This window comes from Dermacentor andersoni, chromosome 10 (assembly GCF_023375885.2).
Source record: "Dermacentor andersoni chromosome 10, qqDerAnde1_hic_scaffold, whole genome shotgun sequence".
NCBI lineage: Eukaryota > Metazoa > Arthropoda > Arachnida > Ixodida > Ixodidae > Dermacentor > Dermacentor andersoni.
Window position 1 is genome coordinate 3,650,664 of NC_092823.1, and position 27,954 is coordinate 3,678,617.

Here is a 27,954-nt window from a genome sequence, read left to right on the forward strand (position 1 = left end):
TTCCTGCGTAGTGGGTAGAGCTTGTGCGGCGGTTGAATTGCCGGTTCCGCATTTCGAGTGTCTTCTCAATGCCGGTGGCTTCGCGAAGGAACTCTGCTACGGTCGTCGGTGGGCTTCGTACCATTGCGCCGAAAAGTTCTTCCTTCACACCACGCATGAGTAGGCGTACTTTCTTTTCCTCGGCCATATCCGGGTCGGCGTGGCGGAACAGACGGCTCATTTCTTCCGTAAAGATGGCAACGTTCTCATTTGGTAGCTGCACTCGGGCGTCCAGCATAGCTTCGGCCCTTTCCTTGCGCACGACACTTGTAAAGGTGCGCAGGAAGCCGCTACGGAACAGGTCCCACGTTGTCAAGGTCGACTCCCTGTTCTCAAACCAAGTTCTGGCGGCGTCTTCTAAGGCGAAGTAGACATGCCGCAGCTTGTCGTCGGAGTCCCAGTTGTTGAATGTCGCGATCCGTTCGTAGGTTTCCAGCCATGATTCCGGGTCTTCGAATGTTGAACCGCGGAACGTTGGAGGCTCCCTGGGCTGCTGCAGCACGATGGGGGACGCTGGGGCTGCCATTGGGGTTTCCGTGGCCACAATCTTCTTGGTCTTCTCAGGTAGAAGTCCGTGCTCCGGGGGCAGCTGTTGAATACGGCGGCTTGCTCGATGTTCCGGGACGGCGCTGGTGTTGTCTTTGCGGTCCGGGCTTGTATTACGGCTTGTCGGGGGCGTCCGGTACATGGACGTAAAGCACCTCCACCAGATGTCACGTGGTAGTGACGGCGAAGAAAGAAGCAGTACGGTGGAATACAAAACTAGCCTTTTATTGGGCGAACCTGTGCCCACAAAACAGGCTACACTTATAGCACAACGAAAGCGGCAAACACAGTCGGCGATCGTCGAAAATCAGCTCAGCGGGTCAAGCGCGTCGGCTTTTATAGAGCAGTCGTCGAATGTTCCAGACTAATCGTTTGGACCCGCGTGCTTTCCACAAAGTTCTACACCATTCGCGCTACGCGATGAAATCAGATAACACAAGGTTCGGCGACAACAGACAGCCGGGTAGAAGCATCGATAACTTTCCAGAAACGTCGGATGCATGCAGGCGCGTCCCGCGCTGTGCGATTGCATTTGTTAAGCGGCGAAACGTGGTCGCCCGATAAAGATAAGTACACGTATCAATATTCAAAAATCTATTTGCTGACTTCACTTCCATTCTGTACTAAGTTAAGCTGTTTAATTTCTTGTGTAGGTGGGACTCCCGTTCCATGTGATTACGTGTGCAGGAGCGTTCCTCTAGAACCATTCGCAGATATTCCCGCACTTTATCTTTGGCTGTCTACTACGTTTATATCGAAGTCTACCTTTCTTCGAGAAAGTACACATCTATCTTAGCTTCCTCGTTTAAGCCACTTGCATCTTTCGAGCACCGGACTTCCTGTTTCCGCTAATGACTAACTCTGAAGTTTTCCTCGGACTGTCAACTTCACATCACTTATTTTGCACACTGGAAAAAAGGCGATGGTATTTCAGGATGAAAATATTGACACTGTTTCCTCGACAGAACTCTCCTGGAGATCATAAATCATGGTGCTCAGCTGGAAAGTGCCCAACGTCAAAACTTGATGGCCACGAAAGCTTGCCTCACAAGACTTGCCTGCAGTGAAAACCTGTTTTGCAAGAGCTGTCTTTACAGCCGGCATGCACTTTCAGCTAGCAAAGCAGTGCTCTTTTATTTTGCGTAATTTACTTTCTTGCGGGCAGTTTAGGCAGTCTGGTTCGTTGCCCTTTTTTGAAATGCACTACACTAGCAGCTCTACTTACATGTCCACAGGCGGCATCATTTATTTTCCAGATATATTGCCTCAAATGTTTTGAACAGCCTGCACCGCGACTATAAATGTCAATTTTGCTGTTTGTATACAAATTCTAATTCAGGCACTGAAAAACATTGTCCCAGAAATAGCTTTCTCGAGAAAATGTCGTTTGCAAACTCGTCTCCTGAAACATGAACACCTCTTGCAGCGTCGATGGCTTCTTCGGCGGTCTTCTAGTGAAAGGCTTTAACTTGTGCTATCTGTCACCGTTCGGGAGCAAACTTCCCTCTAAATCAAATAGCGCGAAACATCGTTTTGCTATAGTTTTGCGCTCTTCCGCTGACCGGGGTAGTTGGAGAAGTATGGGAGAGGCCTTTGCCCTGCAGTGGGCATAACCAGGCTGATGATGATGATGATGATGATGATGATGATGATGATGATGATGATGATGCACTCTTCGGGCATTTGCCAAAGGCACATAATGTATTTCTGGATGCATGCCTGTTGTACTGGGTTGGGCTGGGACCATTTTGAAAGGTCATGTGTTTTACAGCGAAGCTGGCAGCCTCTAGTTGGTCGGCATTTTTTTTTGTGTCGTAGTCCGTGGGAAGAAAGGTGGATCAGTCCCGGAGGAAGTGCAACACTGGCCCGACCTATAGCAGATGTGAAGCAAGCGTCAGGCACACAGCAAAATGAAGCGAGAAGTGCAGGCATTCTTCCGAACCACGCATACAACATACCGAACAGCACTCGCTTCAGTAAATAACAAGCGAAAAAAAAGCAGCCGAACCCCATTATTGATTACAAGGCCCTCCTGATAACAACGCGAAGCAGGTAACGCTCCCCGCACACGTTTCCCGATAAAGATTACTGCTGTGCAAGCTGCCGCGGCGACGGCAGCTTGCGACGTGGGGAGTGACGTCACTAGCCTTTCGTATATAGGAGAACGAGTCTAGTAACTGATTTCATTGTTCTTTCATCACGGTTATCGGTAGGTAACGCATAGTTAGGACTCCCGAGGAGCAGCATGCATACGAAGAACGGCAAAGGGAAAAAGAACCGGCAATACGACTAGCGGCGGGGCGCTTCCAAAAGTGCATTACTTCCATTACTACCATTACTCTGAATTGCCATTACTACTATTACTCTAAAGAAATAAAGCATCGCATATGCCCCTCAGCAGTTGTAGCGGTGGTTTCTAGCAGGTTCGCTGGACATCCACTTTAGCAGGGCCGGGATGGCGAGTCAATGTTTTTTTTCTTTCCCTGTACTGGAGGGCAGCCATTGTTCTCCTTCACCTCCAACCTACCGCTTCCCGGAACAAAGCTTTGCAGACTCTTTTCCGATGGGTGAACAAGAACACCCTATCGAGCGTGGTCCGAGCACGGACTAATTTCCTTATATGCGGTTTTCGTGCCTTACTAGATACGTGCAAGGGTATCTAGTATCTAGTGCAAGGGCATCTAGGCCTCCCATTCTCGTAATATTCATGAAGCCATTATTGAACATTATGTTGGCAAGTGTTGTGCGTAAAGGTTTCAGTAACGCACAACGCGTTACTTGTGCGAACGTAAGCTTTGACTCCGGCATCAGAGCGTTGGTTACCAAAAATAAAGTAAACGTTGAGCAAGAGACGTTATATGTATTACCGTCAACAACATCATTTCTTGGAAAGTAAATCAAATGAAGGATCCAGTGTTTTGTAAACACACAGAACAAAACGGCGCAATTACGAGCAGAAAGCCTCATTTATTCGCAGAATGGCATTAGCTTGCAATATGAAATCATAGAAAAAAGGTCCAGAGAGCCATATATAAGGACTGTGTGCATTTTCTGTAGCGGCTAAGAAAATCATTGGAATGTTATTGATGGTTAGTTTAGCTGATTAGTACTCGCAGCTTTTGTTTTGTGTCAGCAGATGTCTTACTTTAAGAAAATGGTTGTGTCAGTACCGGCTTCACAGTTAGTCCGTAATTGATTGATTGATTAGCTCAGTGAGTTACACATTAGGCATAACTCGCGAGGTAACACAGAAAATATGAGAAATGTCATGGTGGGTGGCTCGTAACTATATTTTGACCTCAGGCACTGACACTCAGACTCTTGCAATTCGGGGCATACCCTAGCCCCGTCCTCTTACACCGGATCTATCCTGAAATTCAGACGTCAAACACTTGCATCCTTAGCTCAGACATCGCCAAGTTAGATCACGTGTTCTGGCAACGCCTCGCGGTACCGGGCGACGAAGGTGTGTGGGAGGCTGCTCTACGCAGTCCCGATTTTGAAGCCCAACTATGGGAAGTCCAACGGGCCCACGACGTGGCGGAGGAGCTAGGTCGCTCTGTCCCGACGTGGGAGCAGCCCCCTACGTGCTACTGCACGTTCCGATGGACTTCGATAAAGTTTTGCCATCCATCCGACGCGGGTTTCTTTAACGTGCGTCAAGAACACAGGTACACGACAGTTCTTGCACTCATGTCAGAACACAATGCACCCGCCGCACCCTGATATCGAACCTCCGACCTTCTATTAGGCAGCACAGCACTAGGCCATTCAGCTATCGCTATTAAATCTAACGAATAACAGCACAAGCCCTGTACTGCATTTTTATTACGAGACTTCCAGGGTTTAGAGCGCTCGTGCTTTTCTACGTGCTACTGCTGGCTTTGAGTGAGACACAAACGAGCCTAGAGAAGAATGTTTAAAAAAATTTGCAAAAACGACATGACACGTCTCTTATGAAGTTGAACACGTCTTTTTGTAGTATGATGCTCTACCACGAATTACCGTGTACAGGCGGTAGACTTTAGACCATTTTAGCGGCCACTGATGTACACCCATTACCAAAAAGTACACGGACCAGGAATTGCGCGATGAAACACATTTTCTCCTCTGTCTGTGAACGGAACTGAAAATTAAAAACTGTTGTCCCAACTGTGCATTAGGAATTTTCTATTGCAGTCGTTAGTTTCCGCTTATACGTGTTAATTACGAAGACTACCTGTTTTTTAGGGCAGCCCTGTGGTCAGTAAACTTTTGCTCGCGAGGGTGTACACTGTCAAAAACGTTTACACTGTTACACCTTTATCGCACAACAAAACTAATCATTTTTCTTTCTCGCGTTTCTTTCTGCACTTGCTACATTCCTGTCAAGAATGCTATGCCACGCTGATAACGGACATGCCTTTCGTGACCAGGAAGTACCTGGTGCGCAGCGATAAAGTGAAGGTACGCAAGATTGACCACCATTATTCTTGTAAAACAGAGATACGCCCCAAAAGGTCTAAACTGTTTTAAGAGTAGCTTTCCCCTCTTCATGTTCTCGTTCCCTGTTCTCGGAAAATAAATGCGCTGGACGTCTTGCAAATATTAGTTTATTTCAAATATTCACACCCTAAATATAGAAGATTCGTTTCACCACCACGAGACAGCACCATCTTCAAAAAAATTCCTTGGAAATGCTGGAATACTGAGGGATCGCGCCGCTCTTTATAAAGCTCATAATAGTTAGAGATATTTCCTAAGCAAATCGACAGCAGACGTAATTTATACCAACTCACGGAACATGTTAACCTTAAGCATAGAGATTTAAGGTAGTTGGGCGGATAGGGCTAGTTGATGAACCATTGTCCTGGTTGTACATTACGAAGGTTAAACGAGGGCGTAGACAAGGTACATCAGTACAGGTACAACTTTACACATCAGTAGTTGATGCTAGATAGAAAGAAACGTATGCGGAATGCAGAGAAGTCGCCCAAACAAAAATATATACGGTTTGCTACCCTGCACTCATGGAAAATGAAAACGTGCTTAAAAGGAAGGGAGGAAGGGACAGAAAAGAATTAGTAAATACTAGTCTAGGCGTTCACCGAGTCTTCAAGTTCGCAAAAACCAGAAGAGCAATGCTTTAGCAGTCTTCTGATAGAGTCTAGAGCCACGTCAATGTTGAAGGACTATCCCTCGCGACATCGGGATATCATCGAACTGGTTGAGCACAGCAAAAAGTTATCGTCTGTATGCACAAGTTACAATACTGTGGACGTTGGCACAAAATAGGCCTGATGTTTTCTTCTTCAGCGCAGTGGTCACAAGCTGTGTCGTCGGCGATTCCTATGCGCCACGCTTAAGACAATTGTTGAACGCTACGCCGTATCAGTCTCCATAAAATGGCTGTGCCTCTTCGATGCAGTCCTGAAGCTACCCGAAGGACTAAGTTAGGACGCAAAGAATTTAGCTGCGTGTTGCGGAACTTGTGCCCGTTCTAATCCGATAGCGTGCATGAATGGATGATAATTGCTTATCGAAGAACGATGAAAATGAATCATGAATAAAATATAAAATTCCAAGCACTCACTTAAAATCCCAGCATGCGTATTTGTCGATGAGGCAAATTACTTCGCGTATGCACATGTCAGTTTGTTATATACTAATAAATTATGCAGTCAAAGACGCTTTTCCTCGCAGGGATACTTTGGAAGAATTTGTGTACAGGCTGTGATAAACGGAATCCCTCTAATATTACCCCTCCCCCACAATTTTTTTTTCTTCTGAAAATAAGAATGTTTTTGGGAGTAATAACCTGAAGCCACAAAGTGTAATTCTTCCTCCAGTCATACGGGCAGCGTTTTCCACACGCTTTGCGCATTTGGGACCGACAACTTACAAAAAGTGACTGTTTATCCTGATCTTTGATAATTTATTGCCTACTTGTCCTTTATTTGTGATCTTGTTTCTATGTTGGAATAGAACCTGCAGGTAATCAAGAAATGTGAGGGTTAAAATGAACGCTCACGGCACGTTTTTGTTAAAGTCCTTTAGAGCATCTCTTGACGACGGCATATTGCCTTGAACAACGAAAAGACGTCCTATGACCACACTTAGAAGTGCAAGGCCATTAGATGACTCCTAATGGAATTTTTTCCGGGAAAATTTTCGGAGCTAGCTCTCGCGACAAAAACTTGAATTCTTGAGCTCCAGGCTTCGGCATCGACTTGAATGCTTTTGCATTCACTAAATATTTGTTCGACAACCTCCCACGAGCCATAAGATCACCACACATTCTTCCCAAATATCAATTTCAATTCATTTGCCCACTGTCCTGGTTTTATTGTTCCCTACCATGCTTGTTTGCCGTTTTGCTAGGTTACTGTAGCCAATTAGTATTCAAAAAGAAACGTGAAAGATGGATCCGTACGCTTTAGCGTTTCTCGTTCAATAGACGCCATCTTCCTCTCCACTTGTAAGTGACCTGCCGCTTTTAAAGGTCTTTGACGTTCATTGTGGAAAACAATAGGAAATCACTTTTCTCACTAAAACACTTGTGTAGCGAAATCTGTAATGTTGCAATGGCTTGTGAGACGTTCGTGATGCGCGATATAATTCGGAAATTTAATATCAATAGATGAAAATATCAAAACCTAGGTGATACCTTACTTTCTGACTTCGGAAGCAACATGCGCTCCGAGAATCCGTAAGCTGTCTGTTCAAAAATACCCAAAAGCTTATTGTTTCGCAATCAGACAACTCCATTGAAGGCTTGCTTCACAAGTAAACGCAAGCAAAGGGAGTCACCGCAAAAAAAAAGTGATTTTCCTTTAAAGGACATCTGCGCGGGTCCTACGTTTGGAAGTCATAAAACATCGCTTCGCCACGAGCAGGATTTCAACCTGTTTATTGTGGCTTAAAGTGGAACCCCTGCCAGTGCGTTGTGCCGATTGAATTGAACCAGGCAGTTCTTACCGCGACTGGTTCCTCTTCAGCCACAGCAAATCCTTTAGATGCGTTGAATCCCCTCGAAGCTTCCTCGTCGCGACTCTTATCTTCTTTCGAACACTGCTGCCCTCGTTGCTGCAAGATTTGCAAGACTTGCTTTCATTGAATATTATTTATGCACCTGATGTATTTGTTATTTTGCCCTACCCTATTGCGCACAAGATATTTCACTCCTAAAGCTGATGCCTGCGCTTTCTCGTAAGTAGCGTTTGATGTAAGCTTTTCTACTCAGTATTGACGCTAAAGCTGGGGAAATGTATTTTTCCTAGGTCTTCACAAACGTAAACATGTTTGAGAGCACAATCCACACTCTTACTTACCGTGTCTAATGCTATATACCTAGCCTTCCTTGGACAAATTCTAAAATATATCATCATAAACTGTAGGAGCGGAATTGTATACATTCAGAAATATTTTTTTTCGGGGACGCGACATGGCAAAAACAATTTTGGCAGCTTATTACTTCAGTATAGTCTTGAAAGCGGTGGCTCACTGCTTGTTGGAACTTGTAAACTACGTACAGTTTGTCCGGCCCTATAAAGAATTTCTTTTTTAGAACAAGTTTTCATTACTAAGCACAAGTGTCGCCAAATCTAATTATTAGAAAGCAACGCCAGGAGTTGCACAGTTGACTGTTTTACCTATACGAAAATTTTATAAATTGCCTGAGGCAAATAGCAAAATTCTAAACCTAGAACTAAATTGCTTGATGAGGCGGCCATTACTTCTAAGAGAAATCAAATTGCCTAGTTGAATGAATACTCTAACTGTACTAATTATCCGTATACCTAATTCCTTCACGGCACATAGTTAAATAATTACTTTAATTGTAGCTGGTGAGTTTGGAAAGCAAACTGAGTTGGAACTAATTCTGAGGATGACAGCTGCTTCGAGACACGCGTCGTCAAAGTTCCGCTAAAAATGTACTGTTGATACACTTACTCTATTTAAGACAACGCTTCTTTGTGCATTGAAGGACAAAAGTAACTAAAACGTCAAAGCATTTCGTCGGAGACTCGGAGACATCTCGAAAGTGATGTACTCCTGAGATTTCGTTCCATGTGGAAAGCATTGTGTTAACTACCACAGGTGTGTCAACTGCCAATACTTATTGATCAGGTGCTGCTAAAAATATGTATGCCAAAAACAAGTATGTCCTGTGCAAAACAAGTGCTGTTTCAAAGATAAAATCAACGCCAAGAGCAGGAATCTCGACATCTCATATTCTTTTAGCGTGCATAGAGAATGCACCGAATGAATATACGTAGTGTGCGCACAATATACTTGTCGCTCTGACGCATACGCTGTACGTGGCGGGATAGACCGTATTTGTTTTATATCCGCATCGTCAGAGAATCCCTTATGAAACCAGGTACAGGGAAATATTAACGAGATTACTTTTGCTAGCAATATTTTCTTTTATTCATTTTGATCGCTCAGACTTCCCACTTGACCTCTCGGTGTATTACCTTTTTTTTTTCAGCGCCACTTAAACGTCACTTAACACATGATCTTGACGACCATGACCTCCATGTTATCATGCGTGCATATCGGTCAACTTGAAAATTAATTTTAAATCTATATTTGATTAATTGCAAGGTTAATTCGCCTGCTGGCAGAATGTACAGATGATGGCACTGAGGAAACATTGCCACGCGTATGCTTAATTAAGTCGTAGGGTTTGCACCCCCAAATTAACAGCGCAGAGGATTATGAGAGACGCTGTATAGGAGAGCTCTGAAAACCTGCCGCTGCTTAACGTGCACCTACGCTTCGCGAGCGCTTTGCACTTAGCTTCACCGAAATGCAGCCGCAGCGGCCGGTAATCGAACACGCGACCACGTGCTCAGCCTCTTAGTGGCACAGCCACTGAGCGAAACCGTAGCAGGTTGTTTTACAAATAAATTCAATGAGATATTGAACACGGCTTGGATCAATAGTGAGACGAGTTCGTGCTTGCTTTTTTCAGCCCAAATACATTTGAATTTGAAACGCAAGGGTATTAATGTCTGGGAAGTCGACGTTTTCCATCTAGAGACATCGCAATCGCGTCTCCCTTGAGAGATGTCGGAAGTTTCTCGCAAGTACTGCTAAATGTTTTTTTTCTTCTTTTGGTGAATCACGCATTTACCCCAAAGCAGCGGCGCCTGATGTGGACAGCTCGTCGAACTCACTAAGAATAACAGATGTGCGCCGCGATAACGCTCAATTCACGAACAAGAGAAGAAGGAACAACGGAAAAGTTAAGTCGTTTATAACGCAAACGCACGCGATCTAAGGCCACTTTCACAACAAACCATTCCACGCTTTATTGTTTATGCTGTCTATACTCCAGTTTCTAGCCAAGAGATGGGAAACGCACCGTGCAAGCTTCGGACTCTCACGCATAATGCTCAATTAGCTTGATAAACACTCTTTCCGCAGCCAGGTCGGTCAAAAAGTAGGAGGATGCAGCTGTCTGCTTTATCTCCAGCCGTCCATCTGTCGCGTTGGAGCCCTAACGCGGCAAAGGTACTAGCTAGAAGCTAAGCGTAGAGCCAGCACTTTAAGCCATTAGACGTGATGATCGAGATTACCCCGGTACCCCGGACTGTAAGCCCGTCCGATTTTGAGCAATGTTGGAAGTGAACCTGCCATTTATATATATATATATATTACTGCAGCTATAGTTCAACTTGGTGGCTCTGTTGGATTGAGGGCTGTTGATGTCATGCACGAAACCAGCTGGCTTGTAATAGAAGCGTATAAAGTTATTAGAAACGTTCCTTCAGTTAGTTGGGTTTACGGTTCTCTTTGTTATAGAAAATGTCCTGTGCCGACAGTCAAGCTAGTACTGTCGCATATGCTTTCTTTTAAAACGTCACACAATAAGGAAATATAGCGACTTGCTCTCCTCTTTGTCTGATGCAGGCGAAATCCACTACTGCTGCAAGACTTATTTATTCAATGAAATACACGTGCTTATGTACAGTGGCGGCGTAGGTTATCGTGACGGTTGATGATGAGTGATGCACTGGCGGTGATGCGCCATCAGAAACGAGATCGGGCTTAGTACCCGCACGTGTTATCACGCTCTCTCCCTCAATCCGGCATTTGTGCTGAGTGAAGGCGCCAGTCATTATACCAATTCATCATCTGCAGTAAATAGCAAAATAAAAATAAAGAGAAAACACTCCTGCCATTTTGAAGCTATTCCTCTTGCTTTTAATTGACTTATGAAGACAGCAGCACGCTCTGAAAGCCGACGCCGCCATTTTCTAAAGGACCAAATTATTGTGGCTCAAACAAAGTCATGTTCGCACGGTACAATACAGCACTTCTGTGGCCTCAAAGATAAATGACTGACCAATCTGGGAATTCTTGTGGGTTACAAAACGTAACACAAATTGCCAAACGCCTGTGTTGTGCGATAGTACTGTTGATAGCATAAATTGGATTATCATTGTCACAAGGGAAGTGCTTCGTGTAGAGGGTTCATGAAATGTTTTTGATCGCAATAAAGAACCGCCTAGCTTTAGAGGATATCTCTAACGGAATTATTTTTCTAACAAGCTTTTCGAGTCAGTGAGCTACGAGTAAATAAGCGTGCCCCTGCTCTCAAGCCAGCGCGATTTCTCCCCATACTTCTGTTTTCCCTATGGCGGTAGCTATGCCCCGCCTTTTTTGTGAACGCTGGCAGTGATGCGGAGTTTAGTCTAATTCGGCTTCGCTTGAACCAAGTGCGTCCCCACCTATTCTTCGAACACGAATTTCCTTGTCACTGCCGTGATGGTGGTCTCAAAATAGATTTTGCTATTTTGCTATATTGACCTGTAGTGCCATATTAAGGCAGTACAGCCCTGATAGCATTTATGTAACCACTGCCGAAGAGCCTCTCTCTGTCGCATGGTCTACTCTGGCCACTGTACTGTGCTGTTACCTTATTCCTGTCGGACTCCTGGTTTTCCTCGGTGTAGCCGGCGAAGATCTCACAAGGCCCAACTTTAGGGGGAAAAAGTCCTTTTTCTATTCCTTCCACTACAGGTGCGCTAACATATGTCTACGTACAACAGCAATATCAGATGACAAATTCTGAGGATGAAGTACTACATTTATGGGAAGAAATGCCTGCATTTATTGTATATGCACACCTTCACAGTTACAAAAACTACTGTGTTTCCATATGCTATAGAAATACGCCTGTGCAGGAGGGCAATGTTAGGTATTCCTGATGACGTGACGTGACACGGAAATGAGACCATTTGTTTAGTCAGAGTGACATTAGCAACACATTCTACCGTAGAATGTTCAAAGGTAGCACAATGTGCGAGAAACAGCATCGCCACGATCTCTAGCGAGACGTTTGTGTAAAATCAACAGTAAATTACTCGCTTTACCCAGAGCACCAAAATTTGTCACTTAGTGATTAAAAGAACCTACTCAGCGTTTCGGCGCATTCGTGCAGAACTTGTGCGGTACACGAGCGTTACCACACTGTCACATGTCACGTGTCATTCATCACACGACTACACGTGTAATTCCAAATGTGTTGTTGGTATGTTGCGGACACACATCCATGAGCCGAACAAATATTGACAGGTAATATGCTGTGACACCTTTCACTACGCAGACCGCAAGCTCGCTGGCGCTGCTGTGGCGCTAATAACGCCTTGCCCTGAAAAGCTAGTTTGCAGAGACGTGGACTGTATGCCGTGCGAGCAGTGCAGTAGCTGTGGTGGGGTATGTGCTTTCCTTTTCTTTGCGTAACGGCAAACGAGCGTAACGTAACGCAACGTAACGCAACGCGTAACGAGCCGTATGTAAAAATGCTGAAAGATATCTATAGCGGCTCGACAGCCACCGTAGTCCTCCATAAAGAAAGCAACAAAATCCCAATAAAGAAAGGCGTCAGGCAGGGAGATACGATATCTCCAATGCTATTCGCAGTGTGTTTACAGGAGGTATTCAGAGAGACCTGGATTGGGAAGAATTGGAGATAAGAGTTAATAGAGAATCCCTTAGTAACTTGCAATTCGCTGATGATATTACCTTGCTTAGTAACTCAGGGGACCAACTGCAATGCATGCTCACTGACCAGGAGAGGTAAAGCAGAAAGGTGGGTCTAAAAATTAATCTGCAGAAAACTAAAGTAATGCTGAACAGTCTCCGAAGAGAACAGCAGTTTACAATAGGTAGCGAGGCACTTGAAGTGGTAAGGGAATACATCTACTTAGGACAGGTAGTGACTGCGGATCCGGATCATGAGACTGAAATGGAGGAGGAGGAGGAGGAGGAGGAGGAGGAGGAGGAGGGAAGAGAAAAGTAGAAGGCAGGGAGGTTAACCAGAATAACGTCCGGTTGGCTATCCTACACCGGGGGAATGGGAAAGGGGAAAACAAAGATCACAGGGAGAGAGAGGAGGGAAGGAAAGAAGGAAATTGCGGCGAGTTCGCTGACGCGTGTGGTCTTACAGAAAATGCATTAAAAGTCACAGATGGTCGCACAAACCCGTCGTCCTTAAGAAACACAAAAGCGCCTACACCGCTTTATGGGCAGAAGGGCGATGGGGGCGGTGTTCCAGCAGCACTTGCACAGAAAGCGGCCGATTGTCCAGTTTTGGAAAAGCTTTCGCAAGTTCTTGTCTCTCGAAATAATCGGAAGAATAAGACTGGGCTGGGGTGTGTTTAGCAAGCTTTGTCAGATCATGAACAGCAGGTTGCCATTATCCCTCAAAAGAAAAGTGTATAACTGCCGTGTCTTACCAGTACTCACCTACGGGGTAGAAATCTGGAGGCTTACGAAAAGGGTTCTACTTAAATGGAGTACGACGCAACGAGCTATGGAAAGAAGAATCAAGGTTGCAACGTTAAGGGATAAGAAGACAGCAGATTGGGTGAGGGAACAAACTCGAGTTAATGACATCTTAGTTGAAATCAAGAAAAAGAAACGGCCATGGGCAGGGCATGTAATGAGGAGGGAAGATAACCGATGGTCATTAAGGGTTACAGACTGGATTCCAAGGGGTAGCAGGGGGCGGCAGCAAGTAAGGTGGGCGGATGAGATTAAGAAGTTTGCAGGGACAACATGGCCACAATTAGCACATGACCGGGATAGTTGGAGGAGTATGGGAGTGGCCTTTGCCCTGCAGTGGGCGTATCCAGGCTGATGATGATGAATTATCAAGCTAAGGATGAAATTGCATGACAGCTCACACATTAAGCAGAACTGAGTAGCGATGCCAACCGACCAATATAGACGCCGCCGCCATTATTGGTCAAATGAGAAAGACGGGGATACCATATACCCAGTTTCGAGTTTTAGTGGCTGTCGCCACGGTAACACTACGTCGCCCAACGTCGCCGCCAGGGCGTACAACAGCGCTGACGTACAACTCTCGGAAGTGGATGCGTAAAGCCTTGAGCAACAGTAAATAAAGCTCCCGCGTTTCACTGTTCGTTCCGGATAGATGTACAGGACCCGCCATGTATACTGGGACACCACGTGGCGTCTGTGAGTCAATTTCTGAAAAAAAAAGAAAAAAAAACATTGAGCGACGGTATTCAAGCACTATTTCTGGTGCGCGATGCAGCAGTTATTTGTGGTGAAGCATTGAAGGCAACAATGAGATTAGGTTTTCCCATCCATACTTATTATATATGCAGAGTATTCCAAAATTTACCGAGTATCCCCTATATCATAAGCCAACAGACAAAGACACCAAGAAAAACACAGGGGAAATTACTTGTACTTTTATTCCACTTTTATTTTTGCTGTATATCAGTTACATTAAGTTTTGGCGTCACCTCCTTGTTTAGACTGTTTGGTGATGAAGTTAATAAAGATGAATCTGATATACAAGCACTACAGCACGATTAGGATTTGATCGCCTCATGGTGTGCCGAGTGCAAAATGCCACTCAGTGTCAAAAATAATGTGCACGTCAAACTTATGAGGAAGCCATCACATGATAATTATTACACTATAAAGAATGTTTCTGTTGATAACGCGCGGTAGCATATATAATGTGCGGACATCTTTTTCACGTTGATTGGTTATTTATTTATTTTATTTATTTTATTTTTTTATTTATTTTATTTTTTTTATTTATTTTATACATACTGCGGGCCAACATCTTGGTTTAAGTAGGTGAGACGAAAGTGAGATGGGAGATAAGCCACATTCGATACGTAATAATCGGAATTATGGGGCGTTTCAGGACTAAACTACCTGATTAATAAGAAAGTTGAAATAACCATTATATCGCACCCATGCCCGCAATGTCTTCAATAATGGGGGCGTTTCTGGGATCCACCCAACGCAGAGCTCACAAAACAACTTTAGAAAGTGCAGTACAGGCACTTCGGTTTCTTCTTGGTAATCCTAATATGACGCTTAGTTTGACAGATAGCCAAAACGCACTAAATTAGGGAACCGCCATGGAAATCCTAATTTTTTTATGCTGTATAATGCTCTAAAACAGGGATCAATAGAGAGTTCTATTTGTAAACCACCCCCTTATGTCTCTCAAACACGGGATCACGAGTTGAAAATAAGCGAGATTGCTTTTAAGGCTGATGCCTTTCGCTATATCTTTCTTTTGTACAGTTTATTGATGTACAGTAATTGGTTAATTGGTGTAGTGACGTAACAATTTTTGTTCAACTGTGAGGCGTTTCTTTCGGTGAACCTGTATAGGTTTCCTTTGTAGCGATTTCTACGAACGAGTGTGTGATTTTCCCGGTATAAATTGGAGCATTCTGTTGCCCAATATTGCTAAAATATCTCTAACGATGATTTTCCATGCCTTGAAAAATTTATCTAGCGTATTTTTTTTTCTTAAACCACAGACTCCGGCATTTTTGCCTGCAATAGCGAAGCAGGTACCAAAAAGGTAAAAATAAAAATAAAAAAATCATTGACAACGCATACAACATCTCCTGAGAGCTGATTTCGATGTTTCATACCAAGAACAAGTGGCTTTCGTATTTCGAAAGTGACGCCTGCTTTCGGCGTTGTGCGAATGGTCCTTGCTGGGGATCACTGGCAATACAGACGTAATTTTCGTTTAGTGCGACATAAGTAGGTCCGCGCAGAATAAAATAATTGCATCACGGTTTGTCCAAATATTTCCTCTTAATTAGCACCAAGAAACTCCTCCGACATGACGTCACAAAAATGGCACGTCCTCACATCGGAGCTGAGCCTTCTGCTCGACGTACAGCTCAATTCTCTCTTCATATTGCGCACGCACCAAAGGGAAATTCTGTCGCTATGCAACTTGTGTTGCGAAATTTCCATCACACGGTAACGTTTTCTTGCATCTATATACGAGGAACAAGATCAAGCAAGAACGGGCCGCCGAAAGAAAGTTGTTGTTTGATTCGTTCCACAGGGCGGTTAATTACGAGGCTGTCTTTCTTACGCTAAGCTTCAAATAATAAAGTGAGTTAAACTGAACGCTGTATTCAACATCCCTCAACCTTTCCGTATGCTCTTAAGCAGCGCACTCACAATCTCGGACCTTACGGGAAATCAATACCGTTTTCTTTTTTCTTTAGCTGTTTTGTTCTGCCCCGAGTTTTACCGTCGGTCTGTCCTATCCCCTTCCTCGTCTTCAACCAAAACGCGGTCATAATGATGTGAAATTAGTGACGCGTCCAAATCAAAGGCACAGAATAAGAAGCCACATACGCAAGGTTAGTCCGGGCACTTGAATTATGCAAATCAAAGTGATCATCAAGCTGCGGGACGGAAACAGCTGAACATTGCTGCTCAATCAACGCCGACAGCAATGAAGCGAGGCAGCCATTAATTAGTGCACTAATTAATTAGGGTTTAGCAAGCAGTCTGTGAAACGAGCCCTCGAGGCACTCCGCGAACCCAGCCCAGCTCGATACTCAGGGGTGTCTTTTCCCTCAACGAAAGCGCTCCCGTGTTTCAAAAGAACTTTTTTTCTTTTTTAACATTTTACCCACTCTTCAATTATTGTTAATCCGACACTCCTCATCAGGGCTTCCGCAAAAGCAATGAGATAATTACGGCTGCAGAGAATGGTCCAGCTCTGCTTTCATTGGATAGCAGAATATTATAGAGAAACTATGAATTAGGTTTCAGATTTCTGAGGTTTCGAATTTCTTTCTTTGTCAGGAGCGGACGTGAACGGGCGGTGTTCTTTTTCTCGTGTCTACGAATTTTTCGTGGACTGCGCACACCAATTACATAAACTATTGGAAAACGAAAATATGTAGACGGTGCTCATCGAGGCTACGCTTCCATGACATCAGCTTTATCGCAGTTCTGAATAATGATTTTTATTGCAAGCCTAAAGATAGACTCACGTAACACACTGCATTTTCACAGTGATGCTGAAGGAGACGTGGAAAGGTGAAATATAAAGCAGGCCAGAAATTGAGAATTTTTGCTCATTTTAGGTATATATCTGTGCCCAGCAATTACGATTTTATGTGTGCAAAATATTCAATATATTGTAAAGTTACACTGAACTTTATCCGTTTTGAATAGATCGACTGTAGTTTTACAGTGTTTTCTGTGACCATATGGAACCACGTCACCTTCTCTCACGCAGAGAGTAAAGAAGACTTGATCGTTGCCCGAGTTCCTTGTAATAGAGCGCTCATCGCTGCCTGAACGGTCAAAGAAGTGCTCATTTTATTATTAATATGAATGTGAATAACAAGGTCACGTTTATCTCTCGGCATCAATTCCCTCCAAATAATATAATAATGAAAGACTCAATGCAATAAAACTTGCTCGTAACGACGATATTTTTCATACAACGGTACCAGATCCTATGCGAGGCCAGCTATTATGGACCTAATACACCCAGATTTATACCCAACGGACAAGTGCAGACATTGCAACTATAGAGCCACCCTGGAGCATATCCTATGGGAATGTACGGCTGTAATACGGGGTAACGGTGGTGCAGCCTCAAACAGCGACAGCCTCCGTGGGCGCTGGAAGTGTGCGTTGCTCAGCTCGAACCTGCAGCACCAACTCTGGGCCGTCCAGCGAGCCGAGGAAGCTGCCAAGGGCCAACAACCCTTGGCTAAAACTTAGGCGGGGTCCAGGCCCACCCCACCAAATCGCAGGGCACTGAATAAAGTTAATTGACTGAATTAGTGAATGAATGAATGAATGAATGAATGAATGAATGAATGAATGAATGAATGAATGAATGAACGGTAAAGGCCAACTACCGCGAAATTTACCTTTCGCTTAATTGCTAGTAAATGAGTAAGTAACAAACCACTGAGGTAATCATGTCAAATCTGCGCCGCTAGTTTTCGTCTAGTTTTCTTTCCACACTCTTACACGTCAGTAAGATGTTTGATTACCTTGGAGGGCCGGAACCGATCTGATCATACACACCAAAGCTATCTGGTCTTCTAAGGAAAGGACGATAGAGGTACCTTGCAACTGGTGAAACTCGAAGCTTCAGTCCGGTAAAAAAAAAAAAAAAAAGGAAGGAAGAGGTGATGTACACTTTGTTACTAACAACAACAGAAAGCAAACAGACCATGAAACCAAGGAATAGGCAAGTGAAATGAACTGCCTTTTAACTTCAAATTTGTAGATTGCAGAAAAAGAAATAAAAGTGGGCAACGTAATCCACTTCCATTTCCATTTCTTCGAGCATTTCTAAGTGATGTAAAATCAAACAACATTTGCAGTGTGTATCGTCCACAGAAGAGATTTTAGCCCTGAGAGTCCAGGATTACATCAATAATGTAAATATACTCGCATGTCCATCTCACGCTTGCCAAAACGTAGCACTGTAAATGGTCACAAAAGATACCACCGTGGCCATGCCGTTGTATATAAGTTATTGTAATAAAGTTTCAATGAGTAGACCAGAATGCAGCCGCAGCTGCCCCCTGGAGGCGCACAATCATTGTTTGCGCATACAGATGCAAATGCCAGAAAGAAAACAAATATGGCCTGGCAGTTCTGAACTCCACTCATACCTTCTTGAAGAGGTGTGAGAAAAAAAGAAAGAAACTGAACGAGAAGAACCTGAAAAAAAAAAAATATGTCGACGGCACATCAAACACATCCTAATCACATCACACACAGAGCACAGGCCTAAAGTGACAAGAATTGTAGCACCGCTTTGCGAGCCTTATTTCTGCTTGAAGCATGACATTCCGGAAAGAACAAACTATTACGCGGAATTCGTGCAGGGTTAGGTTGCTGGAACTGATTGAGCGGCATACAGCGGGAGCTTTGGAATGTTGGGCATTCCAGCAGCAAGTGCTCAAGCTTTTCGCCGTAGTTTCCACGAGCCGAGCACGAAAAGCTCTGCGCACGTCCCTGTCAGTAAAGCCATAAATCAAAAGAAAAGCACGCCGCCCCCGAAGCTGTCGTTATTGGCCGTGAGGGTACGGAAATAGAACTTCAGTTTAAAACGCACAACGTTACTCCACTCAAAAGGCCAGCGTTCAGAAACTTTAATTTCACTCTACATTATTGTCTATACATTTCAGTGAGACCTAGTTTCTCATGTGCTCTCTGGATTGTCATTTTGTACGGTGATGAACGAAAGACTAGCGCCTCAGATACCTTTATTCTTCGGGCTGATTGTACTACAAGCTCTCCTCGTGCATAACCATGCGCTGTCGCCATTTTTCTTTCTCTGATCATTTTTATTAAATCTACTCTGGGCCCTATAACCGTAAGTGCGGCAGAACCACAGTCACACAATCGGTTGCGAAAAGCCTTGGATCTGTAAATCTATATACCCAGCCCCATAATGTAAAAAAAAAATGCCGGTGATCTAGATAGGCACGCTTGTCGCACAAACGCAGAACAGTCGCGTTTATTTTGCAATTCCATTGTTGCTTAACTGCAGTCCATTGGAAGGAGTTGCATGATCGCTCGAAGGCTTCGAAATTTCGCCCTTTTCTAGCAGGTGCGTGGCTCTGCCAAGAGCGGTCATGCGCAACTGAGATTTGTAAGATCGCATTCCGCTTTGCCGTTTTCCAAGAGTGGAAGCATATGCGCTGTCTATTTCGTTGATCGTACCTTTTGGAAATACACGTTAGCCGCTATATTGGGCAAACAGGGTGCGTGAGAATGCGCATCAACTCAAACGGCAATCATCAAACCCGATCGCGTGACCACTTTTGGTCGCTGCAAGTATGAAGCTTACGACCCCAGCAAAACCGAATGAGTCTTAGGGAGCTTTGAGTGCAGCGTGCGGCGCGTGCAAAATGAACGCAGAAATGAACCTGTCCTCGTTTTTTTAGAGTAGTCAGCCTTGGATTACATCACCTGCCCTCCCCCCCAGCCAGCACTAACAACTTAAAATGACACACACAAGGCTTTCAATGTCAGCATAGCTTTCAAGCAAATTTAACCATTATGTTCTTTTCAAGGACATGCCTGCGGCGAATCAGTTATCCGTTTGATTATAAACTGTAGAAACAGTGGGACAAGAAAAAAAAAACACCGCAGAACCCGTCTCACCACGAATGTCGACGTCACTGCGATATATCAACCCAGCATATTGCAACCGACAAAACGCGCCACATAAACGACGTGTATGAGGCCGGGGTGCTCTCTCGCGTTTCTCTTACCACACCGCGCCATCTAGCGTCGCCGCAGCGAAGTTCCCGCGTTGCGCGTGTGTCACTATATATTCAAACAAGAGTGTAAGTATAATACTAACGCGGTTTCAACTCCGCCCACCACCGCAGATATATAAATTAAGTTTTATCATTGCAAAACGGCACACACGTGGTGGCGCATACACGGTGACCCAAGGCAACACCAAAGAAGTTCATTGAAGCATGAAATGTACGTATTTTTTCCTCACCCAGTGATCCATTTTGTGGTTGATAGAGGCGCATCGATAAACGGAACACAAGTAGTGGTATATACCCCTGTAAATCAATAATTAATTTATCGCCAATAAACGCGATCACTCAGACCGGACTTGAGGCAGGATGAATGGATCCTAACAAGGAGCAAGAACGAAGTAGCTCGCGATACCTTGAAACGTTTTGCATCAAGAAGAAAAGTCAAAACTGTGCGACTCATCATTAAGCTTTTTCGATACGTAAACACTTTATCTGGAAAGTGTTTGTTAGCCCTGTTAGCGCTAAGCGAGGTTCCGTCACATTAACGGTGCCCCGTACGTTGTAAAAAAGAACCTTTTATACGCTTGATGCCTGAAAAAAAAGAAAGCAAATAAAAGTATGCGCGCGTCCTGCCTTCATGCCTTCACCTCTGTGTGATTATATTTTTGGCGCGAAATTCAGTATTGTTCCACACGCACCAACCAGCTCAACAGCGAGTAGCTGCTGCTAAACCAAGTTGGCGTGAAACGGGTCAACTGGCTATAGCGTCCCATATGCAGTGTCATATACCCGTGATGCAAGTTAGTCACACGATGGGCTTCGAAGCCCGATCTCCAACTACTAGACAATGGATTACCCAGTGATTCATGTATGCGGGAAAAATGATTAGAGAGGCTGAGAGACAGACGGTGCTTGGAGAAAGTGCTTGTAGTTCTCTAATAATCATGATGCAGCGGTGCTCTGGTCGGTACGCCACTGACTGCACTTGATAGCACAGCTCAAATTTGTTCAACAGTAAGGCTGCCGGTGAGTCCCAAGCATAAATCTCTTACGCTGATGATCGTTGATGGGGGAAAAAGTTGGCTTGTTTATTCCGGCCTTGTCTGGACACTAAATATGGCTGTACCTGGCGCAGGAAATACGAAAGCCCCACGAGGTCATGTTTATTAGCTATACATATTGTCAAATTTCCGTATTACGTAGTCCGGTGCGCAAAAGGTGGTGGAAATTAGTTAATGCTGAATTTTTCCATACGGCTTCTCTCACTGCTGTAGCTTAAGAAAACTGACATGACCAACATTTCTTTTTTTACAAACCCTGCTTAGGCATGTTCAGCCAAGCGACAGAAGAGCCCCTGTAGGGGTGGGAACTTTTTGACTGCACATTTCCAGCGGTTTGTATAATGGCGGTAGATCAGAGTGTTCCTTTAAACTTCAGTTGGAGAGCCCTACGGATCAACATCATTAAGGTTTCACTATAGTGAACGCTTGTAGGAGTTTGCGGTGCATGATCTATACGTACAGTGGGGAGCAAGGAATACCGTAATCGGCGGTTAATTTTTATTTCGTATCTCGGTTAGTGTGTGTGCTAACAAAGTAACCACCCATCTGCTATCTGAAGTTTTCAAGTAGTTTCGCCTCGCGTTTAGTTTATGCTCTGGAAAAAAAGGACGCCTAGGGTAACCTATACATATGGGAATTGGTCAGAGAAACATGACAGCCCGTGCGCAGTGTCTAACTTTTGACACCACTCAGAAATCAATACGGACCGCTTAAATTGTCGAAGAACAGCTGCGGCATAAAAGTTATTTACTGGCAGTGCTCTAGGCTAGGCGATAAACATTTCATACCCCAGAGTTTTCAACGTTGCCCCCTGGGCCAACAGTCGAACTTCACCGCAGTGCACCAACTGTACTCACTGGGAGCATTCTTTAGCAAGTGACATTTCAAAAGATAGGACCAGTTTCAACAACGTCGAAAAGCAATGTCGAGAGAGGGTATGCCCTTCTTATGACATGCGTATTTAGGGCCCTAAGTCGTAACTTCCCGGCTGCGGAATAGTGGCGTTTAAATTTCTGAGCAAAAAACTATTATAACGCAGCACTAAACGCACGACAAGGTGTCACAAATGTGCGTGTTGTATGAAGGGCACACAATTCGACCTTGCTGACAGCTGTTAAGTATTTTGGAGTTACTTGTTAACGAGCGTGTACTGTGTGGTGTGTGTGTTTGTGTGTATATATATATATATATATATATATATATATATATATATATATATATATATATATATATATATATATATATATACAGTAAGAGCTCGGTAATTCGCACCACAAGGGGAAGTCGCTTCAGTTCGAACTAACGAAAGGGAAGGAGAACAACAGTGCACTGCGATTTGGAAGCAGTAGGACACGTCAGAAATTTAATGCTTGAACAAGTCCGTCATCGTAGTCGGCCTTTTCTACTTGAAGGCGACAGCTATCACTATTTACTCTAATGAGCGAATGTGGCGGAAGACCTCCTCTTCGCCTTCTTTAAAACTGAAGAGACGGGCAGCATTCAATGTAGCCATGACCTCCACAGCGGAGGGCCGCACTGGAGCTTCGTCTTCCTCCTCCTCTTCGTCACTGGCAGCGACAGGTTCAGCGCTTCTGACCTGACAAATTATGTCCTCAACTGTCAGCGCACCAGACAACACTGCACTCTCGTCCTCGTCGACATAGTCAGCAAAGGAGATGTCGTCCAAAACTTCCGCCATGGGAGTGGTGACGCCATCTTCGAGCGCAGGTGGCTAGTTTCTTCCTTGTAGAGCTTGCGCGCCGAAGAAACAGTGGCGATAGCAATTTGCTATCGTAACTGAAGTTACTTGCTCCCAAGCACGTAGAAGCATATGTAGCGCACTCAGGAGCGTCACCTGATAATTAATACACAAAATAATTTGTTCCAACAGAAGGCGCCGGTAAAATGATTATAAATTTTTAATGATACCTTGGTCCATGGGCTGTATATCGCCGCTGTAGTGTTAGGTGGAAGGAAGGTTAGCTCAATGGCCTTCATCTCAACGTCGACCTTATGAGCCCAACAATTGTCAACGAGCAGGAGGACTTTCCGTCTACAACGCTTAAACTTCTCCATCTTCCCTAGCCACTGTCCGAACAGTTCCCCCGTCATCCACGCCTTTCTCTTGGCTGCGTAGTCCACTGGGAGGGACCGGATCTGGGAGGTCAACGTAGAACTGAGAGCAGGCAGCCGCTGCTGCCTTCAGTCCGATCCCGAGCCGGTTATATTTTTCCCGATTTTGCTTTCTCTCGCCGTTCTTTCCGTTCCAGAGGCGACGCAGTCTTGTGTGTAGGCAGTAGGTGCGCTTCTCTGGCCGATTGCCAGGCGCCAAGCCGCCGGCACGGTGGCGCGTAGTTGGAATTATCCGTGGCGGAACCTTCTCGCGTTTGAACTAACGGCCTTTTTTTATACATAGACTTCTGTGGAGCTTGGCCGTACCAAATCGTACAGTTCGAATTATTGAAGTTCAAATTAACGAGCTTTCACTGTTTGTATATATATATATATATATATATATATATATATATATATATATATATATATATACATATATATGTCATATCATAAGAAGCCAACAAACACTGACACCAAGGACAACATAGGGGTAATTACTAGTGCTTAATAAATGAAATAAAGAAACGATAAATTAATGGAAATTAAAGTGGATGAACAAACAACTTGCCGCAGGTGGGGACCGAACCCACAACCTTCGCATTTCGCGTGCGATGCTCTACCAATTGAGCTACCGCGGCGCCGTTTTTCCATCCACTTTCTTGGGTATTTATGTGTCCTAGTAGAATCCTGGGAGTGTTAGCCAGCGCCACCACTCACAGACCTTGGTGGCGGACGTGGAATGTCTTTTTTGCCGCAGGCGTCACGAGAGCGTGATCTTTTAGGGTGGAGGCAACTGGTCAATAAACCGACATATGCTAGCTGAAGGCATCAATGTTGCCGGATTCGAGACCCTCGTTATGTAATGAACGAGAAGATTTATATATATATATATATATATATAGATATGAGCGTTAATTCAATGTGGCAAATTGAGAAACAGGGCCGGGTGGGCGTCGTGGATCTTTGTGGCGTATTCGTGGTGACGCAGTCCGTGACACATCCATACACATGCCGGGACATGTGCGACATGGTGGAATGAATGAATGTTTGATGTTTAGTGGCGCAAGGGCCAGGTATGACCCAAGAGCGCCATGCTAGTGTTAATGAGTTCGCAGTGCACTGATGGTATCCGTGAAGCTAAATGTGACGTGGCTGTAAAGGGCCCTAAAAGGGTTGAGGTAAATTGCATGAAATCTACGTGTAATAACATTATGGGGATGACTACTGACGTGAACAATGAACATTAAAATGCATTGAGAAAGAATGATGCAATATATAAAGTATGTGATTGTCTAGAGATTCTCTGCCGAACAAGGTTGGAGTTAGTGTGAACAGATCAGTACGCTCTTTTCTGGGTCTTCGAATCGTCGCCAAACGGTCTCGTTGCTGAAACCTCTCGCATAATACAGAATTCCTCTTCAGTGGTGAACACCTCCGAGGCTGCTTCACCTGTAGGCGTGCGAGCACCGCGTTTGAAGTCGACACCGGTCATATGCCGCTGCTTGAGCGGGTGGTCCCCATGTTTCGCAAAAACAGGAGCCTGCTGCGCTGGATAGACGACACCAGCGAGTGAGCGGCCCACTCCGTAAGATCGCCGGCCGGTCCCGGTGTACCGCACATGCGCAGTGGCGTCTCCGCTCGCCCGCTGGCCAGTAAACCCGCTCAGCTATAACGCTCTATTGCCAGCCACGTATACGGTGTGAGTGCACTGTGCGATAATACTCGCCATGTACCGCGATGCTCTAGGGGCTGTCTTGATTTCATTTTGACTCGCTTGAAAATAAAAAGAACCAGAAACAGACACATACATATCGCAGTATAAGGGGATCAAAATGGTGCACTGCAGTCAACCCGGATATACATGCCTGCCATTGGTGATGCCTGTCCGGCTCGCGCTATACATTCCGCTATGCTTGAGCCACGCGGCCCGCCGTTCGCGTTTCGTTTCACACCAATAGTACGCCTCACTGGTGCTGCCCATTCTCAGTACGTCCATAAGATCGATGATCGCAAGCTGATTTCGCAAAATAAAAACTCAAATCGTTGAGCACGCCTGGAAAAAGTGACGGTGCCTCGTGTTTCCCTGCTTCGGACAAACCGTTGCGGCCGCTCAGTGCAGCACGAGAGAAGCAGATAACGTTGGTGTCGCGTCCACCATGACACTGGCATTCTGCGGGGAAGAAAAATAATAGCTGCTGTCCACCTCGCTGTCCATTACATGCACAACCGAGACAGAAACGGCGCCGCATGGCCCAGCGGCTGCTTGGGCCGTAGGCTTGACAACTTGCGGTGTTTTTTTTTTTTTTTTTTTTGTGATGGGGCTCTGATTATTAGAAAGGAACCGAGTAAGCGAAAAGCGAATAAGCAGTCGCAGACGTACAGAACCCTTAACCATACCTACAACTGAGGACGCAAATGGGACAAAAAGGGAAATACTTTTGTGCAATTTTGTTTCCCCACTACGTTAATGAAATTGGGATAACGCTCTCCCCGAGCTTGGCGTAAACCAATTTTCCATGCCGCAAGCTCGTCTGACGCGTGTACTGCTCCTCTCTGAGCCGCCCATCTGTGTTTATTGTGGCTATGGATGAAGCCTTCACCACAGGCTAGTGCATGAAGGCTCGATAGTACTCCTCGCTCTATTACATCGAAAAGAAAATACTGTCCATTAAACCGCTACTGATTTGTCTTCCACGAACACAAGTGGCCTAGAGTGCGCTGAGATGACCAATTTAATACCATGCAGACGATACATGAACGATGTCCCTACCATTCGTCGGCTCACAGAAGAACGAAAACACTAGGGTACATTTTCAGAAGCGCTTGCCTGTGCCGAGCACACTTATGTTTGTAATTCTTTTAGGAAGCGGGCGCATGCATATCAACATCTTCTATAACTATCCTTCTAACTTTTCTACTCAGTTGATACCCCCTTCCTATGCAGCGTAAACAACCGGGCGCCCTTGCGACAAATATTTCCTTGTATTTCTTCTTTGCTTTGTGTAATTAGGCGCATAAATACTATGAGCAATACTGTGTAAAACTGTTTAGCCAACAGTATTTTTGATGTGAAGCTAACAGAACGCGCGATGTAGAGAGATACGTATTATCGTTGAAACACTGTACTCACCCTCGAATTCCTGTTTACTGCGTAAGCCCAACGGGGTAGCAGGACTAGTTCAGTTTCTTCATTGGCTTCCTCAGATGGGCAACAAAAAAATCGTCACTTTCGTTCCGCGAGCGCTATTTCCGCGGAACCCGGCTCGCACTGGCTAGCAGGCATGACGAACTTCATCCTTGGTAGTACAGGAAGCCACAAAAACGAGCACGAGGAGGAAATATGCATAGGTATACTCTGACGCTCATCCAGGCAGCACCACCTCAAGTCCACGGCGTGAAAGCACACGGCACTACCTCGTTGCCGTGCCTTCTTGCGAACAGCCTGAACACGCTAGCACACGACGCGGACAGAGAGACGTTCCGCTGACAGGCTTTCACACAGCAAGCGCATAAAACGTAGCTCGACTACAGTGGTAACGTTAAAGCATTACAAGCACGCAAACTCGGGGAAAATTTACGGAGGTTCAATGATTGCGATGCACAGAATATCGCCCGCAATGAGCACTTGCCTGACAATTGGATCCGTGGGCCTGGTCTAGCCGACGTGATGGCTCAGAGCACATCGTCTTATCAGGATAGTTTTCCATGGGGTGGCCATTGCAGCAATGCCTGCCGGTCGCACGTCGCATCGTTGACACCTGACTGTCAGGGTCGCGGACATTGTGGGCGCGGCCACATAAGGTGTCGTGGCATCTTGCTGTTTGGAAGACGAGCATGGCGCGTCCATTTCGAGCCAGAAGGGGAAGCGGGCTGAGGAATTCCGCACAGGGTGCTCTTCGTGGAATTAAAGAAGTAGACAAAAAATTATACTGAGCTCACATGGAAAAAAGACGATGGTTCCTATCAGAAGACCAGCGTGCGTTGCAGAGGGCGTAAACCGAGGCAACGTACCAAATTATCGCACGGCCACCCCATCTGATGTCAAAAAGGACACTTCAAACGCGCACTTCAAATCGGGGCAGCCGACTGGTCTTCTGACGTCATTATTCAGTTTCGCCTCTTCAGAAGCGCGATTCCTTCGCCAAACGGGCTAAACACTACTTGCGTTCAACAGTTCGTGCATGGACGGCAAGATGACCGAGTAAATAACGAAGTTTACGGTAGCTATCGAGAAGTGCCTCGTCGAGAGCAAAATTTGTAGCACAAATTTCTGTCGGAGTACGCTAATAAACTCACAAAAACTGCGATTTTTTACTCGATTTTTTACACCATTGAATGCGCAATTTCAGCGCATTCATTCATGTAGTCAATTCAAGACGAACCTCTAGATTGAATTTGACGTTAGTGTCCCCTCAGATGCACAACTAATGTCGTTCGGATATTTAAATGACCAATTACAGGATTGGCGTTCTCACCTGGAAACAAGCAATAGCCAAGGAAGCCTTACTTTTAGACGAGAAGGCTGCCTTAGGAATTTTTTCTCCTACACTTAGGTGGTCCTTTTCCATTCGCATTCCGGATTACACGCCCGTTTGTATAGGAGAAATATTAGAGTTATACTA

The 27,954-nt window shown here is 45.0% G+C and overlaps 1 long non-coding RNA gene across 1 annotated transcript; it reads right to left on the minus strand.

Annotated features, from left to right (window-relative positions):
* Positions 1-2,222: 2,222 nt before the first annotated feature.
* Positions 2,223-27,400, minus strand: LOC129382011 (uncharacterized). The gene is made up of 3 exons (XR_008610098.2): positions 26,463-27,400; positions 7,543-7,650; positions 2,223-2,456 (listed from the first exon to the last, which is right to left on the minus strand). It is a non-coding gene; the product is annotated as an uncharacterized lncRNA (long non-coding RNA).
* Between the last annotated feature and the right edge of the window lie 554 nt (positions 27,401-27,954).